Source organism: Muntiacus reevesi, chromosome 19 (genome assembly GCF_963930625.1).
Source record: "Muntiacus reevesi chromosome 19, mMunRee1.1, whole genome shotgun sequence".
NCBI lineage: Eukaryota > Metazoa > Chordata > Mammalia > Artiodactyla > Cervidae > Muntiacus > Muntiacus reevesi.
The window spans coordinates 44767432-44773431 of record NC_089267.1 but is presented as its reverse complement, the minus strand read 5'-3'; positions in this window follow the sequence as shown (position 1 = coordinate 44773431).

Genomic DNA, 6000 nt, shown 5'->3' with positions numbered 1-6000 from the left:
CAACAAAACCAGTCCCTGGAGCCAAAAGTGTTAGGGACCCTTGATTACTTTAATAAAACATAAGTCTTTTGTATTTATAAAGTAAGCCACTTTTTTACAATGTACTATGTGATATGGTTTCTTATTTTTGTTCTGTTTTATTTCAGTGTTTTGACATCTATATTCATTCATAAATGAGATTGATTTCTACCTTTTTACCCCTTGCCCCAAAGTATAACCAAGATCTCAACTTGTCTGTGGGTTGTTTGTTCGGCAAAAACCCAAGAAAGTGAAGGACATGCAACTGAGAAAACCGAAAACCAACAGATGGAATCACTAAGCCGGTTACCACTGTGTGCAATTGGAGTCCAGTCTTGCTGGGGACATGTAGAATCAATTAAGAGAATTATTCACTTATTCATTTGCTTAATTTTATTTTCCCTGATATGAACAAGCTTAATTTATTATTATTTGTAAACAAACAATTTCCCCAGGACTAGTGAAAGAGAATATATATAATATAACTATAGATCTGCACCCAGACCATGAACACAGATGAGGAGGGAAGAGAAAAGCAGAGAACTAGAGCAGCTACAGCACCAGATAAGAGCTTAACAGACAGATGGCTAGCAGAAAATAAGGGAACGGCCACTGCACATAAAGCTGAGGTCAGAGGTGGACTGAGGGGCTGTGGATGCAGTACCAGCAGTACCGTGATGCTGAAATATGACTACACTTGGTACTGTCCTCCCAAGAGGAGGTGAATTCTATATTCTAGTCACTTAAACCTTCAGCCTTTGCTCTGTTCTTGGAGCCCTAGCCATTTTACAGAAAGCTCAAACACTTAGTGGTCACCATACGGTGAGGGACCTCAAGTTATATGGAGAGGACACGTGTAAATAGACATCCCTAGCTGACCCTGCTCTACAAATCATCTCAGCCTAGATGACATGTGAATGAGTATCCAGATAAGTCTCACCCTCTGTTGTATTCATCACCTGCAGGTATTTTGAAAGAATGGTTCATAGAAACAGCTGATGCTTTCCAGATGGGCCAGATGTTTCTAAGCTGTAAACATTTGTAGAGTCACCGTATACTGCTGCCAGAGGAATGCAAATGGAGAGAGGAAACAAGGATGAGTCTACCCAGATCGCCTTATCAGAATGCCTACCCCATACAAAATGGGTTTTGTTTTACGCCACTCACTTTAGGATAACATCTACACCAAAAACTGGAATAAAGGATACCCATCACAGCCAGTGAAATCACTTCCTCCTATAGTTCTTATTTGTAGGAAGCAACAAAGTCATATAATGAGTTAAAAAAGTATTTCTCCATTTATTTTCTCTGTTACAGTTTCAGGCTTAAACTCCCTGTTCTTGACTCACCTTAGTAATTCAAGAGAGAGACTTACATTTGGTCTAAATCATCTTGCCTTTTATCTATATTTTTCCCTGTCTATTGTCTCAATTACATTCTCTTGTATTATGAAGTTTCATCTTTCAAGTTCTTAATCTTCTGAGATTCAAGAAAAAAAAGAACAAAAAACTAGTAATTGCAGTCAGCATTCGGTTGCTTTTTGAAGTATTTTATCCGTGTCTTGAACATTTGTAATCATAGGAGACATTTTTCAAACTTGGCTTTCTTTATTGTTTTCTTTTTCTCTTCTCTCTCTCTGTTCAGACACACATTTGGTACTGACTGAACTATTAGCATTTTTATGAGCTAATATACTTGCTTATATAAGTTCCCATCAAATAACCCCTAGCAAATGGCTTCTTTTGAAATATGTTTTGGTCTTACCATTTCAAGGGGCAGCAAATCTTTAAAAATACTTTTGAAGACTTATAAAATATACTTATAAAAACTATTGCTATTTAAAAATTAACCAGGCTCCAGCCTAAGCCTATAAATCAAAAATGCTAATGAGAGAGAAATAACTATTTTTGCCAGGTGTTTCCATGTGTATTGTTTCATTTCATTTACACAACAACACTTCTTGATGTTTGGTATTATCATCACATTTTAGGGATGAACACTGTAAACTTAATAGGGATTACTTTATAGTTTTGGGCCAATACATATAGCTAATAAGCTGCACACTTAAAATATGAAACTAAAATCTCTGATTTCCATGACTTATATATAAAACACTTAGCCCAGTTCCTGCTGTATACAATAATATTATTATTCAAGACAATATTTATGCATATTGTGATACTGTCAGCAATTCTAATTTTTCTAGAAGTTATCTTAGAAGATTATAGGTTACTCATTCAAATGATATTTCCATGTTAATTTGCTTTTTAAGAAAATTTAATCAATTTAGAGTCTCATAGACAATATAGATATGTATATCTTTTACACTTTTCACTTTTTAAATGGTATAATTTAATATTTTATGAAATGAATAGGAGGATTACAAGTTTTAGTTAAATCACCAAAGTTTTATATCAGAAATGTTCTACATTTTCATTTTATTGATGGGCAATATCCAGGGCATAACTTCTTTTTTAAAATAGTTTTGTTCCAGACTATGTAGAGGGAAAAAAATAGTATTTTGTTATCACTGAGACAGGCATTGTTCTCATTGATCATACTTACTTTTTTCTATCTGGAGAACATGTTTCTTCTTTTTATATATAATTACACATAAATTTGTTAGTCTTCTTAGAAAACTTTTAAATTTTTCATTAATGCTTTCATTAAGAAATAAGGATCTCCTTATGTTTAAATTTATAATTGTGAATCATGGTTACTTTCCTAGTTAACTGAGAAACTGTTTTTTTATGATTTTAAAATTAGCTGTAAAACTTAGCAAGCCAGTATAGGAGAATAAATTAAGTGCCACTGCTTACACTAATGAGAGGAAATAGAGTTTGGCATAGTCTATCATTTTTCGTTTAGTGACTGGTACTATATATATAAGAGAACTAGGTGTGTTAGGGGAAAAATATCACTGTGATATGCATAAGGAATCTTAAATTAGAAAAAATTTTTGGATAAATAAATAGCACATTGAGAATATCTGCAAAGGGTAGATGAGAAACACTGCATTTTTTTTTGAACCTCATTTTCTCACTTTATTATTTTTTTCATTTATTTTTATTAGTTGGAGGCTAATTACTTTACAATATTGTAGTGGGTTTTGTCATACATTGACATGAATCAGCCATGGAGTTACACGTATTCCCCATCCCGATCCCCCCTCCCACCTCCCTCTCCACGGGATTCCCCTGGGTCTTCCCAGTGCACCAGGCCCGAGCACTTGTCTCATGAATCACCCCTGGGCTGGTGATCTGAGAAACACTGCTTTTTACACAACTCTCTCAATATTTGCAGAGAGGTGTAAAATTCTCTAAAGGGCAAAGTCTATTTTCTGGGCATTGATCAACAGGAAATTGAACAGCCTGCATGAAGCAGAGAAGAAACAAGACAAAACTATGGTTTTGAGGAAAATCCTCTAAGAGTATGTTTAAAATTAATATGATCCAAGTGATGGCTCTTTCACTCAATGTTAAAGTTGTCTTTGAAAATTATGAGAGTTGTACTTATAAACTATATTTCAATTCTATCATCTTTTAAAATAGTATCTTACACTAAATTTTACTTTCTTATTTTATACACTCTATCAAAACTCTTTATGTATTAGGAACGTTTGCATTATACAACCCTGGTTTCCATTACTTTTCTCTTATTCCCTGAGTGTTTTTTTAGTTATGGTATCCTTCATGAGATAATTTCCCACTGTTTCTTTTGAAAATTAATATGAAAAGACTTCAGATATTTCAGATATATTTATCCCATAATTATACACATGATTAATTCTGTTAAAATATATATCTATTCTTTTTTAATCTCACTGATATAGAATATAGTCTTGATGAGGGCCAGGAACTGTTAAACACTGTATCATCAGTACTATGAAATAGCATCTGACACATGTAGCATTCCTAATAAATATATGATGAATTAACAGCATAAACAACCTTACAAACTAAATGTACATTCATTTCAAAAAAAGTGACTTTTAAATCTTATGCCAAACATAGTATTCTTAATAACTCTATACTACTGCATTATATGGATTATCTCACACACACACACACACCCCAAACACAAAGAAAGTTTTCAGTGTATCAATGAGTGATACATAAGCTGCTTTGCTGCTGCTGCTGCTGCTAAGTCGATTCAGTCGTGTCCGACTCTGTGCGACCCCATAGACGGCAGCCCACCAGACTCCCCCATCCCTGGGATTCTCCAGGCAAGAACACTGGAGTGGGTTGCCATTTCCTTCTCCAATAAGCTACTTCACTCCACCATTATTTACATCTTAATTTTATGTCCCAGGGAAAACAATTGCTTGCATTTATTTCTCATTCAGATTGATGTCTAAGTGCTGCTATATATGTTAGTTCCTCTGCCTGGAATGATTTTTCTTTTCTGTCATTGTTTGGGCAATTAAATATTATATATTGAAATGTTTAAGAACAATTGTTTTAAATTCAAATTGATTTCACTGCAACAAGTATGGCCCCACTAAATATTTCATAAACAGTTCTTTCTAGTTAGTAGATATTTATGCTTTGTTTCCCCTATACAAGAAATCTCTTTATGATCCTAAGGGGGATGGGATGAAACAGAATTGGCAGAAGTTATTCTTGCAACATGGTAAGATTTTTTTTCTTCTAAAGCAGGCCAGTCTCAGCCTCATTCTAACTCCTCTAGCTGAAAAGCACAGAGCTATAAGAAATCTCTCCCATGTCTGTATCCTCCCTCTGATCCACTATTTTTACTGGAGGAGGTATGTGTGTTTATGTTTATAGTTACATTTCTTTTTAGCATTGGAAAACACCTATAAATTTATCTGAAACTTCTGAAGGGGCATTTTTTCCCAGTCTGAATCAAGGAAACACAAATCTTTTAACTAAATGAGAATTAGTCTGGAAATACAAATATATGTTCAACAACAACAAAAAACAAATAAAAATTTGTTTTCAGAATGTAGCAAAATCATAAAGAAAAAAAAAACAGCACAAATCACTTAGTGACCAAATAATAATAATAAACTTATATTTGTCTTAAATTTTCATATATATCAGAAAAATGGATTAGATTACATTATAGAGTGTTCCATTGTTGAAAATACTTTGCTATGACATATGTATTATCTATCCATGTTTCGAGACATAACCCTTGAGCCAGCTCCTTCTGAACGTCTTTTCTGACTCAGATTTAATGTTGCACTAGTTTATTTTCCTTCGTGTTCTGTCTCCTCTTTGAACATCTCTTTACCAAGAGCTTACCAATTTTTATTTCTTTATAACCCAACTAATTTGAATTAGATTTTGTTGTTCAGTCACTCAGTCATGTCCAACTCTTTGCGACCCCATGGACTGAAGCATGCCAGGCTTCCCTGTTCTTCACCATCTCCCAGAGCTTGCTCAAACTCACATCCATCAAGTCAGTGATGCCATCCAACCACCTTGGCCTCTGCTATTCACCTCTCCTCTTGCCTTCAATCTTTCCCATCGTCAGAGTCTCTTCTAATGGGTCAACTCTTCACATCAGGTGGATAAATATTAGAGCTTCAGCTTTAGTATTCCAATATTTAGGGTTGATTTCCTTTAAGATTGACTGGTTTGATCTTGCTGTCCTAGGGACTCTTAAGAGTCTTCTCCAACACCACAGTTCAAAAGCATCAATTCTTCAGCACTTTGCCTTCTTTATGGTCCAACACTCATATCCATACATGACTATGGGAAAAACCATAGCTTTGACTATTTTGAACGCTTGTTGGCAGAGTAATGTCTCTTCTTTTTAATACGCTGTCTAGGTTTGTCATAGCTTTTCTTCCAAGGAGCGAGCATCTTCTAATCTCATGGCTGCAGTCACCATCTGCAGTGATTTTGGGTCAAAAGACCCCAGCTTATTCACTTTAGTAATCACTTGTCTGGTATATAATATATGCTAAGCTTAAAGAAATGTAAAAATTGTTAGTCCTTTATATTTCTAGCTTAT